The sequence below is a fragment of the Dipodomys merriami genome, unplaced genomic scaffold (assembly GCF_024711535.1).
Source record: "Dipodomys merriami isolate MVZ:Mamm:240054 unplaced genomic scaffold, mDipMer1.0.p SCAF_361, whole genome shotgun sequence".
Lineage (NCBI taxonomy): Eukaryota > Metazoa > Chordata > Mammalia > Rodentia > Heteromyidae > Dipodomys > Dipodomys merriami.
Genome location: NW_027205171.1, coordinates 204,272 through 218,348, shown reverse-complemented (window position 1 = coordinate 218,348; position 14,077 = coordinate 204,272).

Genomic DNA, 14,077 nt, shown 5'->3' with positions numbered 1-14,077 from the left:
ATTAACTTCAGGATGAACATACACACAAACAATAAAATAAATAAATATAGAGAGGTTAGGAGAAGAAAGGGCCAATTTCAGAGTTTAAAATGAGCCAAGCATAGGTGGCACACATCTGTGATGGTAGCCACTCTGGAGGCTCAAATCTGAGGATCACAGTTGAAAGCCAGCCCAGGTAGGAGAATTCATTGACTCAAATCTAAGTAGCTATTTGAAACAAAACAAAAACTAATAGCCACAAGTTATGCTGTGGTTCATGTCTTAGTGTGCTAGTCTTGAATAAAAACTTCTGGGACTGCAACTGGGCTGATTTTTAGACCCAGGACCAGCATACATAAGAAAATAAAAATACAAATGAAAAGGTGTAAGAATGGCTGGGAATGTGGCTTATTGACAGAGTGTTTGCCTACCATGTTTGAATCCCTGGGTTTCTATCCTCATTACCTCATAAATAAAAAAGGCTGGAGGTGGCACAGTGGCTCAAGTAGTAGAGTTCTCACCTTGAGTAACAGAAGTTCAGGGAAAGTGCCCAAGGCCTGAATTCAAGCCCCAGGATTAGGAAAAAGAAGAATGGTGTGAGAAAATCCAATTAAATTTTCAAAATGATCCATGCATGAATGTTTGGTCGGTATGTGTAATCCTATTTACTCACAAGAATGAAATCTGAAGTTTGTTGTTCATAGCCAGCCTGGAGAGGGAAGTTCATAAGTCTCCAACTAACCAGCAAAAAACTTCAGAAATGAAGCTGTGGTTGTAGTTGTAAAGCACTAGCCTTGAATGAATAACTTATTGAAACAGTGCCCTGGCTCAGAGATCCTGCCTCAGGATCACAATAAGAAAATTAAATGCTTGGAAGGAGAGAACCTAGGACTGTTGGCTCCTGTCTGTAATTCTAGAAATGCAGGAGACTGAAATATTAGATCCTGTGTAAAGTCAAACCTAATCAAGAAATTTGAGGAGACTGTTTTGTTTGTGGTGGCCACACTGGGGATAGGTTTTTGTTGATTGAAGGGAGATAAGAGTTTCATGGACTTTCCTGCTCAGGCTGCTTTCAAACCATGATGGACAGATTTCAGCCTCCTGAATCAAGCCAGGCCTTGCATGAGCTCGAGCTCCAGCACCAACACACACAAAAAGAATGAAATAAATGAAAAGTAGGGTAGAAGAAGAGAAGAAAGACCAAGTAACAGAGGTTTTGATGAGACAATCATTGGTGGCTCATATCTGTTATTCTATATAATCAGGCTGAAATTTGAGGATACTCTTTAAAGTTCAGCTCAGGTATAGGTGTTCATAAGACGTGTGTGTGTGTGTGTGTGTGTGTGTGTGTGTGTGTGTGTGTGTGTGTGTGTGTGTGTGTGTGTGTGTGTGCCAGTCCTGGTGCTTGAACTTGCACTATTTTGCTCAATGATCTACAACTCTCAGATTTTAGTGGTTAGTTGGAGAAAAGAGTGTCATGAACTCTCCTCAATTTTCATCCTCCTGAATCTGGCCTAGCTCTACATGATTCTTTTCTCTCCAATTAACCTCCCCCCCAAAGCCAAATATTATGGTTGGTCCCATGTGTGCCCTGAGACAACATCTGAGTTTCAATTTCTACTCCCAGGACAAGTAAAAATGAAAAAAGAAAAAGAAAAAAATGTGGAAGCAAGCACATATTAAAGTTTTAAAATGATCCAAATGTTGATGGTCATGTATGTAAGCCTTACTACACAAGAGGCTGACAACTGAGCATTGCAGGGTCAAGTCAGCCTAGGAAGGAACGTGCTTGAGATTCTTATCTCTAGCTACACGGCACAAAGTCTTGAGCTGTGGCTGAGGTGGTAAAGCACCAGCCTTGAGTTTAAAAGCTAACATATAGACGTTAGAATCAGAGGTCAAGGCACAGGACAAATAAAATTTTCAAAGGAGAGAGGATGAAGAGAGGCTGAAATCTGAGAAGCATGGGTCAAAGCTAGCCCATTCAAGAAAGTCATGAAGCTTTCTCTCTAGGTGCATCTGTGTGCTATCTTGTGACTTGAACTTCTGTTGTATTGTTCAAGGATAGAGCTCTACACTCCCAGCTTTTCAATGATTAATTGGAGCTAAGAGTCTCATGGGCTTTCCTGCTCTGCCTGGCTTTCAACCATGATCCTCAGAATTCAGCCAACTGATTCATGCTATGCTTTGCATTAAACTCATCTCCTATTAACTACCAAGAATTAAAAAAAAACCTGGAGTTGAGCTGTGACCCAAGATACAAACTGGTCAATGACTTTCTAGTACAGCACCTAGGCCTTTACTTCAAGCACGAAGACAAAACACGTATAGCCACAAGTTATACTTTGGCTCATGTGGTGAGCCACTAGTCTTGAAGAAAATCTCTGGCATTGTATAAGGCCCTGATTTGTAGTCCCAGGACTAGAACATATACAAAAATTAAAAAAACAAGGAAAATTTTAAAAATAAGAAGTGAAAAAAACGTATTAATAATTTTAAATGACCAATGGGTTTGTGCTTCATGTGTATAATCGGAGCACCTGAGGAAGCTGAAATCTGAGGATCATGATTTGAAGCCAGACTACTCAGAAAAGTACATTTGAAACTTATGTCCAATAAACCAAAATAAACTAGAAGTGGAGCTATGGTTGAAGTTGTAAAACATCATCCTTGAGTCAAAAAGCTAAGAAACAGAAGGGCACTGCTGGTTCTAGTCTGTAATCCTACTACTCATTGGGCTGAGATATTAAGATCACGGTTCAAGCCAGCCTGATCAGGAAAGTTCATGAGACTGTAATCTCCAATTAAACACCAGAAAATCTGAAGTGGCTCTGTGGGTGAACGAGTAGAGCATTTGCCTTAAGCTGAAGAGCACAAAGACAGCCCCCAGGCCTAGAATTCAACCCCTACCCTCCTTCAAAATAACTAAGAAACAGCAATGTGGCCCAAAGATCAGGTCTACTGGACAAAATAAAAAAAAGTATTGAGGTTGAAGGCAAGAAAGAGATGGTTAAAAATATTAAAATAAGCCGGGTACCAGTGGTTCATGCCTGTAATCCTTGCTACTAAGGAGGCTGATACCTGAGGATCAGAGTTCCAAGCCACCCTGGTCAGGAAAGTCCCTGAGACTCTTATCTCTGATAAACCACCAGAAAACTGGAAGTGGTTCTATGACTCAAGTGGTAGAGTGCGTGCCTGGGCGGAAGAGCACTGGGACAGCACCTAAGGCCAGAGTTTAAGCCGCAAGGATGACCAAAAAAAATATAAGTCAGCAGTTGGTTGCTCATGCCTGTAAATCCTAACTCCCCAGGAGGCTGAAATCTAAGGGGTGAAGTTCAAAGCTGCCCAAGCAAGAAAGTCCATGAGACTTGTTTGTGTAATTACCAGTACTAGGGCTTGAACTTGCCCTGTTTAACTCAAGGCTAGAGATCTACTACCCACCGCTTTTTGGTGATTAATTGGAGATAAGATCTCAGACTTTGCTGCTCAAACTGGCTTCAAACCAAGATCCTCAGATTTTAGTCTCCTTAGTTGTGCTGGGCTTTGCATGAGACTTTTCAAAAGAATGAATCTGGAAGTTGAGCTCTGGTTCAATTGGCAGAACTGAGAAAAATCTCTGAGGCAGTGGCCACTCCGTACATGCAGAAAAAAAAAACGATAAAAGCTTTCAAAAATAAATAAAAGTAGTTGTAATATAGAAAAAAAACATGTTTAATATGATATAAAGGAAAACCATGTGTTTTTTTGTTTTGTGAGGCAAACGAGAACATAGTACAAAGTTTCAAAATGACATACTGAGAGTAAGGGAAAAAGAAAAAAAATTAAAATCATGTAAATGTTAAATACAAGCCGACATGACCAAAATATAATGTGATCAAAAACTTATCTCTCTTATCTCTCACTTTTAATTGCTTACAAATAATTGTCCCTCCAGTTTCAGCAGATACTACGATCATTTAGACATGACCTCTCTATGCAGCCTTGAATGTATAAGGATCTTCCTGCTTTAGACTCTTGAGTTAGAACTGCAAGCATTGCTCTCATTTTAATATACGAAGTTTCCTTTAAAACTCAAAATTAATATTCAAATAATGGATTTTCTGTAATGCATGACTAAACATCAGAGATCCACCAGAGATCCTCTGAGGAATACAATCAAAACAGTAGAAAAGGAAGGAAAATTTAGCATTTTTTTGGATGTGCTGGGGGTTGAGTGCAGGGCCTCATGCTTGCTAGGGAGGTATAAAATTCAGTGACATTAGTTATATCCACACTGCTTTGTAACCATTACCTCTATTTGTGAGCTATCTTTTTGATACTGATGGAGTCCACACAATTCTTGAGTAATATCACCCCAATGACCTGCCCCAGAAAATTTAATCTTCCAGTTTCTCTTATGAAATAGTTTAGCCAATATGTTTAACATAAATAGTAGATTATTTTTGGTGTCCATCCGTGACAGACATATATTAAATTGCAGCCATCCTGTGGATAAGTCATAATCCATTTATGCATACCTCATATTTTATAAACCTGTTCATCTAATAGACACTCCAGGTATTTCCAACTTATGACTATTGTAAACGTTGGCATATGAGCTATTAGTTTTTTTTTTCTTTTCAGTTCTTTTTATTATGCAATGAGCAATGGAATTGCTGGGTAATGTGGTAATGCTATGTTTTGTTAGAAGAATGAGTCAAATTCTACCATAATTGTTATATCACTTTTCATCACCACAGAAATGTACAAATGGTCAATAAAATGTACCATAGTATTTCAAATCTTCCACAGCTGTGCCCTAAAAGATCATTTTTCTTACTTTTTACTTGTTTTTATTTAGGTCATGCAGGCCTGGAACTATGAAGCATTGTCTAGAGCTGAAGTGAGAACAGTACCAAATTCCCCTCCCCCAGCCTCCAAAAACATTTAATCTGCTAGTCATTTTTTTCTAGAGATAAATTTTACTGATTATTTGCATTTTTACCCTTAAAATAAGGTTTTGAATTTTAAAATGATTTATATAAATGTAACACCTCTATATACTTCTTTTTAATAAGAAGAAAAATTATTTTTCCAAAAATTATAAAAGGAAAAAAAAGATTCCCAGCAGGAAAATACATTACAATTACAGTCTTATTCTGAGCCAAGCAAAATATTACAATAAGAGCTCATCTAAAGTAAAATGAAGAACAAGGGCTGGGGGCAGGGTTCAAGGGGTAGAGCACTTGCTTGCCCAGCACCAGCCTCTGAATCAAAACCACAGTACTGCCAAGGAATAAAATAAAGTGTTAAAACTTAAGGAAACATGCAGATAATAGTATGATGGATAACATAGATGTACACACCTGTAATCCCAACAGTTAGGAGACAAGGCAGGAGAATAATGATGTTAAGATCAGACTTGGCTACATAATGAGACTGCATAGAATAAAATAAATCAAACTATATTTTTAAAGACTAGGAAGTATTTCAAGTGTAATTTAAGTAGTTTTGTATGTAAAAGGAACTGATAAAATGCACAAAAATTACATGCTTTGATAACTACAACGTTCAGTTACACTGCAGTACAAGGTGCCCCTTGGCTGGAATCCCTCCTGAGGAAACCTGCTCGAATCCCTCCTGAGGGAACCTAAGGCAGTTGATGCACCTGTCTTCTTGGCTGGACTGAGGGTGTTGCTGCGCAAAGTGTTTTGATCTCCATTCTTGAATCCCACTTACAATTTTTTTTTTAAGTAGACTACCTACAAATCTCTCCCATCTCAATAACAGGGTCTTCTGGGTTTCAAGTGAAGTTATCTTTGATATATCTTAGGGCTCTCCTCCCCTTTGTCTAGAAATGCTCTGTTCCTGGACCCACATTCAGTAGCTTGTTCTAAGAAGAGTGGTAGCTATTTTGCTAGCCACCTCTATCCACTGCCATTTCCTCCTCAAATTAGTCTTTGGTATCAGTTTGTGTCTACTCAGAAGTTAGAGCCAGTCTGGGCTGGCTTTGAATCATAATCCTCAGATCTCACCCCCCTGAATAGCTAGGATTACAGATGTGAGCCACTGGCACCCAGCCATCATTTCTTTCTTCCAGGAAAATGTAGCAGGGTGGACTAGCACAGCAGCACATATATTCAATAGCAACTGCCCCAGGGTGAACCAGATGCTCAGACCAAATCACTGACCTTGATATTGTCTTTGGTATCCAACAAGATGTTGTTGGACTTAAGGTCTCAGTGTGTGATTCTGTTCTAGTGTGAACAGTACTTACAATTTGTGTGAAGAGCTTCTTGGTTTCATCCTCATATAGGAGGCAGGATTTTCAGATCCACCCCAGGAGGTATCCACTACTGGCATGATGAGATACACATACTCTTCCTTCTCCATCACCTGGTACAATCTCATGATGTTTGTGTCATATCCTTTTAAAAATGTCCACCTCATTCTTTAACTGATGACTAGAGAATTCTCCCTTCAGGAGTATTTTAACTTCCACTTCCATGTGTGTGAGGCGAGGATGGGCCAGCTTCACTTGTCCATTGGTACCATGGTCGATGAACTCTTTCATCTGGCATTGTTTGATGATCTCCTCCTTCAAGGATCTGGAGGATGATTCTTTTTATTCTTCCATCCTTCTGCTATGATGGCAGGTAGCAAGTCTACCTAAAATTAACTAAATAAAATAATGGAAAACCCAGAAAAAGTAAAAAGAAATACCAATATCCAAACGACAACTCACCCCCCAACCAAAAAAAAATCATGTATTTAGCTTTGAGACAGTCAAGTGGGTCACCAATCAAGAGATCCTAAAGGTGTTAACTGACATAGGTTGGAGCACAGTGGCTTCCTATATACCCTGCATGACCTCTCAAAATGGAGCTATCACAGCCCGGCATAGTGACATCATAGAGGAAATGGACCATCAGAGTCTGGGCCAGTGAGGTCAGAGAAAAAATTGGACCAATCATAGCTTTCCAGCATTGCTACTCTAGCTCATAAGCTTCTAAGACTGTTGCTAAGGAATCCATGTGGGCTTGAGCTTGCTCTGGTCATTATTATGCCATTCCTGAAACCACTAAGACAGTGGTCAAAGTCCTCTGACCTTATAGAAGACTCCTGAATCTCATAAATTGCTTCTGTGGAGACACTATCCAATGGCCTCCATTCTTGATGCCCACCTTATCCTATAACTTGTTCCAGCAATGAAATGGCAAAAAGGCCTCTGTCCTTCTCAAGGACTGCTGTCCTACAACTTGCTCATGAGGGGACAAGGTCCAGACTGGCTTTGAGCCACAATCCTCACAATTCACCTTCCTGAGTAGTTAGGATTATATGCCTGAGCCATCGTTAGGTACTTAGCTCATCTCTCACATTTGGAGGAAGTATAAATATTTGTTAGAAAGGTTGTTCTGTCTTTGCCTATTTAATTAGGATGTGTCTTAGTGTGGACCTGTGTAATTATGTTAATTGAATTCTTTAAGCTGCTAGATTCCTGCATAGAAGGGTTCATGCTTTCAATCAAATTTGGGAAGGTTTTGGTCATTATTCCTTCAAATACCATGTATTTTTTTCTCCATGTATTTTATACATATACACATTATACATACAATACATATTCACGTTGTATATGTGTTTTCCCCATTTATGTTAGGTTTTTTAAAAAGATTTAGATGAGTAAGCACAGCAGCACACACGTGGTATTCAGGTTTTATTCATCGTTCTGGCTGGCACCAGACCATCTTGGTCCTCCACGCGGTGGGGAAAGGCCTGGGAAAGAGAGCTGAGAGAGCTGGGAAAGAGAAAGAGCTGGGAAAGAGAGAGATATGGGAAAGAGAGGAGCGCTGAGAAAGAGAAGAGAAGGAAAGAGCTGAGAAAGATCTAGAAAAGAGCAGAGTCACGTTGTATATGTGAATATACATATATAAACCTATATGTATATATTATATATACAACATTTATATTCATATGTTTTTCACATAGCTTCCTCTTTTGTGATTGTTCATGGCAGGAAGTCTAGATTGATCCCAGCTAATCCATCAGAGTTAGAGTTAGCAGTTTTCCATTTTATTTCTTGGTGAAAATATGCATTTATCGACAAGGATATTTAAAACGGTACAAATCAGAGCTAGCCTAGAGTCTCTCTCTCTCTCTCTCTCTCTCTCTCTCTCTCTCTCTCTCTCTCTCTCTCTCTCTCTCACTCATTCTCTCTCTTTCTCTGATTTCCTGCCTGTCAGGTCTCTGAGCACAGGACCATGGATTAACAAGTTCTTCTAGTGTGTTATGTAATCTTCTAGTGTGCACACTGTCATGTTGTGCTTCAATGGCCACTACACCTGCACCTGGAAGAGGAGCTGCTCCAAAGTCAAACTGCATAGGTGTGCCTGCCTCTTTATTTTTGTCAGAGCCCCCATAGCTACTGCAGTGGACTTAGTAGATGCCCATGTGTCAGGACTGCTGACTGCTGACTGTGGACAACTCAAGCACAGCCTCTGTTTTTTTTTAACCAAAGTCAATGGTCTGCATTGGATCCTGGGGGCACTGCCCTGTTGGTGACTGTGCTAGTAGCAAGGCTGTGGACTGCAGAAGCCTCACTGTGGCCTGACTTCTGGGGCACAACATATGCCAAAGGCTTCTCTGGGCTCTATTCAGAATACATGGGCAAGTTCAGGAAACAGAAGCTGAGCTCAGGGGGCCCCTCAACACAGGGTGGGCAATGGACCTTGAAGGGACATGGCTGTCCAGGTTGGCAGGGGGACAGGTGATAAGCCTATATTAGTAGTTTGCTGGCTTCCAATGGAAAAGTTAGACTTACTTGCTACCCAGAAATATCCTCCTAAAACTGGATGCACCAGAGTGTCCCATGCTGCTGAGGGGCAAAATCCCAAAAACCAAATTAGACAGACTAGGAGCACTTGCTGCTCTTGGTGGGCAAATCATTGCTGTCACTGGCAAGAGGAGCTGCGGGATCCCTAACATTGCATGTCTAGGGTAGCCAGAGTTCAAGCAGACACCAGAATTGGCTAGCTGCACACTAGACAGGCTGGAAGGTGAAACGTTGCTGGATAGCTTTGCAGAGTCTGCAACTTGGGCCACCTGAAGGCACAAGAAGCTGCCTATCATCTGCTCAACAAAGAACTTGGGTACAGCCGCTTTCCAAACTTGGAAATGAGTGTTCAGCTCAATAGAGGATGCTGTGATCAGTTTGGGTCTGGGAAGAGTGGCAGGCCTGTTGCTAGAGGGAGCAGATGCCCCTTCCAAGGCTTCTTGGGGACAGGGAGCCCTTGGAAATGGGCTCATGGGAAGGCTGTTGTGTCTTCCCCAAAGAAAACACCTCCAGCTTTTTTGACTGTTTGCTTGGGTAGGCAGTCGCCCCTTGGGGACAGTAATATTAGGAGACAGTGTTCATGAGATTATCCCCAAATTAAAGAAACCCCTGAGGATGCAAAAGTGTAAGGATTGCTGAACTGCCTATAGCAGGTGGAGGTGAGGCCATGGCTGCTTCTGTCTTGAAGGACCATGAGGCTTTGTCACCAGAGGACAAGTGAGTGGATGCTGGCATGGAGCCTGATAATTTTAGGAAAATTATTAGAGAGTCCTACTTGACTTGCATGTCACTCAGCAGGCCTAAAACTGGGTGAGGAGTTTGGGCTGTAAAGCTGAGCATCACAGTTTGATCTTTTTGAAGGGCTGAGGAAACCTTCTGGCAGGTGTTGGAACTTTACGAGGTCTAAGTACATTATGTAATTAGGTGTGGTCCTCTGAACTTCATCCTTGGGCTGTTTATAGGGCTGAGCCCTCCCTCCCTGCTGTCCTAGAGCTCTCAGGATGTGGACTGGTGTCTGGTGGGTAGAAAAGGGCAGTGTGTTTACCCCCTGAGACTCACTGTGAAGGATTATTGTTGGCAGGGAGGATTGTGTCATTAGGAGGTCAATGGGTTCTTTGAGTAAGGAAATCTACACACCTCAGAGGACATCTTGTTTATCTCTGTGAACATTTGGTTTCTTTGGAGTACTAGTCTCTTAAAGGCCTAAGAGTTCTAAGGCTCCAGAGTCTTTCTTGATTTCCAAACATGTCCAGGGCTTGTTCTTTTTGATCTTACACAGCTCTAACTTCCTCCCTTAGTCATGTTTTACTGAGTCTTTTGGCTCTGGCATGAATGAGAAAATAAAGGCAGGGCTGTCTTGTTGCTAAGGAAAAGCAGACAGGGCTGTCTTGTTACATAGTTTCATTTTATTCTCCAATGTTGGTAAATAAAGTCATCAGATTGGACTTCAGGAGCTGCCCAAGATCATTGCTCCATCCGTTTTCCCTGCTCTTACCATACTGCCTTTCCATTTAAATTTATTTTCATTTTCAATTTTTGGATTGGTGATTGAATCTAGGGCATCAATAAGCTGAGCATAGTGATGTGAACCTATAAGCTTAGCTTTTGGGGTTGCTGAGACTGCAAAAATTCTATTTTCAGGTCATCCCAGGCCAAATTCTGTGAGACCTCATGTGAACAGAAGAAGCTGTGCACAGTGGTGAGCACCTCTCATCCCAGCAGTGATGGGAGAGGAAAGTTGCATACCTGAGCAGGAAATGAGACACTGTCTCAAAAACAAATAAAAAATTATACAGCTCTGTCTCAATATTAGAGTGTGAACCTGGAAAACATGAAGCCCTGAGTTCAAACCACAGTACCATAAAAGGAAGAGAATCAGTTATGTCTGGAAAGCTTATTAAAACTAGTCTTTTTTTAAAATAAGTTTTTATTGTGAAAATACTGTACAGAAGGGTTACAATTACATGGGAAAGATAATGATTACATTTCTTATCAAGCATTGTAGCCTCCTCCTTTGTTTCCCCTTCCCATCCCTTCCCATCCTCACCTGCCCCCACCCAATTCTCCTCCCCCCCTACCACTCCCTCCCCAAAGTGGTAAATTTCATTTTTGACATAACGAATTGTACATTTCATTATTGCAATGGGCCACCTGTATCCCTATTTAAATAATTTGTTTTTTCCCTTCCCCTCCACAAATTATACCAACATGAAATACAGTGAAAGCAAGGGTTATACCATGGGGGAGGGACATACAAACAACAAAGAAATAATCTTATAAATGTGTTAGAAACAATTGGATGAAAGAAAGAAAACATTTTAATACATATCTCAGGGTTCATTTCCCTAATATCAAGTTATCTAACCTTTTCTGCGTGACACCGACATATACTAGTTATTGTAAATAAGGGAAACCATAGGACCTATGTTTCTTTGGTCCTGGCTTAGTTCATAGCTAAGATATGGAACCAACCCAGATGCACCTCAGTAGATGAATGGGCCAAGAAAATGTGGTACATATACACAATGTAATTCTATGCCTCCATCAGAAAGAATGACATTGCCCAATTTGTTAGGAAATGGAAAGACTTGGAAAAAATTATATTAAGTGAAAAGTAGTCTTTTTTTTTTAATGTGTTTCTATATTCGGGTTTGAACTCTGGGCATTGACATTTTACCTTAGGGAAATTTTCACATAAGAGTGGACTTTGTTTTTTTGGGATACACGTTGACTCAGTGTAACAACAAGTTGTACAAAACATTATGTTGAAAATAAACTTTACAACTTTGATGTGGGTGGGAGGGGGCTGGGTAGTTTTGTGGAGGTGGGAGGGAAGGGATTGTAGGGGGAAAACAAAGAAAGAGGCAACAATGATCAATAGGAAATGTACTCAGTACCTTGCTCATGTAACTGTAACCCCTCTGTCCAACATTTTTACAGCAAAAAATGTACAAAAAAAGAGACTAATCTTATATGATTGAGCCACAGTTCCACTTCTAGTATTCTTGTGTGTGTGTGTGTATGTGTGTGCCAGTATTCGTTTTTTGAAATCCTGGACTGGGCCCTGGGCACTGTCCTTCAGCTCTTTTGTTCAAGGGTAGTCTTGTACCACTTGGCCCTCCACTCTCCTACTGACTTTTGGTGGTTCATGAGATAAAAGTTTTGTGGACTGTTCTTGCCCCAGCAAGCTTTGAACCGAGATCCTCTGCTTTCAAACTCGTGAATGGCTAGGGTTATGGGTGTGAATCAGCAGTATATGGTAGAAGTATTCTTAAACAGAAATAATGTGGATGTGCTGGCCTTCTGCAATTTGGTGGTGTGCTATTTTTTTAGAAATGAATTCCTTTACTGGGAGGCCAGAGGTTACCCTGGAAGCTAGGAAGGCAGAGGAAATGCAATCCCCTATCTGCAGAGGCAGGACCTTTTTGCACGATGGTTGTAATACCATCATCTTCCTTTATCAGAGCAGATATCTATGCTAGCCTGAAGGTAACATTGTTTTCTTCATCAGCTTTGTCTTGCATTAAATAAGAAAATTACTTGAAAACTCTCACCAAGGTTCACCAGAGAGAGGGTGGAATGAAGTTTTAAAGTGAGGCATTAGACACTACAGGAATATACCAGAAGGGGCAAGGAGAAATGAAAGTTCATAAATACAGATTTTTATTTAAACATAATAGGAAGACAACATGAATATATGTCAGAACTGGACAAGTGTGCTCAAAGTTTTCTAATAAGCTAGCATTTAAAGGAAGTATTTTTAGCTATGGTAAATAATGCTGCAATAAACATAGTTGTGCTGGTAGCTTTAGTGTGGTCTTGTTTGTAAACATTTGGGTAAACGCCCAAAAGTGGGATTGCTGGGTCATAGGGGAGTTCTATGTGAAGTCTTTTGAGGAACCTCCATACTGCTTTCCAAATTGTTTGAACAAGTTTACATTCCCACCAACAATGAAGTAAAGTTCCTTTCTGTCCACATCCCCTCCAGCATCTGTTGTTGTTAGAGTTCTTGATTTTTGCCGTTCTAACTGGAGTGAGGTGATATCTCGATGTTGTTTTGATATGCATTTCTTTTATGGCTAGGGATGTTGAACATTTCTTCATGTGTCTATTGGCCATCCTTCTTTCTTCTTCAGAGAAGTTTCTCTTTAATTCTTTCTACCACTTATTTATTGGGCAGTTGTTTCTTTGAGAATTTGTTGTTGGGTGGTTTAATTTTTTGAGTTCCAAGTATATTTTAGATATGAGACCCTTGTCCATTGTATGGCTAGGAAAGATCTTCTCCCAATCCGTGGTTTTTCTATTGATCTTGCTTGCTATGTCATTTGCCCTGCAGAAGCTCTGCAACTTTATGCAATCCCATTTGTCCAAACTTTCTTTTATTTGTTGTGTTTCCTGGTCTCTATTCAGAAAATTTCGGCCTGAGTCAAGGAGACCTAGGGTTTCTCCTATTTCATCCTGTAATGTTTTCCGAGTGTCTGTTTTGAGTTCAAGGTCTTTGATCCATTTGGAGTTGATTCTGGTGCAGGGTGATATATAAGGATCTAGTTTTAGTTTTCTACATGTAGTTAACCAATTTTGCCAGCACCATTTACTGAAGAGGTTGACTTTCTTCCATTCTATTGTTTTAGCTCCCTTATCGAATATTAGATGGTTATAGGTCTGTAGGTTCATTTCTGGGTTTTCAATTCTATTCCATTGGTCCTGAGTTCTGTTCTTATGCCAATACCAAGCTGTTTTGATTACTATGGCTTTATAGTAGAGTTTGAAGTTTGGTATTGATATTCCTCCAACAGTGTTCTTTCCGTTGAGGAGCATTTTTGCTATTCGGGGTCTTTTATTTTTCCATATGAATTTTTGGATTGCCTCTTCTATTTCCTTGAAGAATGAGGTTGGAATTTTGATAGGTATTGTGTTGAATTTGTAGATAGCCTTGGGAAGAATTGCCATTTTCACAATGTTAATCTTTCCAATCCAGGAGCATGGGAGGTTTTGCCATTTTTTAAGTTCTTTGTTGATTTCCTTTCTTAAGATTTTAAAGTTTTCATCATAGAGGTCCTTCACTTCTATAGTTAAGTTAATTCCTAGGTATTTTATTTTTTGTGGGGCGATTACAAATAAGAATGACATTGCCCCATTTGTTAGGAAATTGAAAAACTTGGAAAAAATTATATTAAGTGAAGTAAGCCAAGCCCAAAGTAACATAGGTCCCATGCTTTCCCTTATTTGTAATATCTAGTATATGTATGAGTCAAGCAGAAAAGGGCAGATAATGTGATGTCAGGAAAA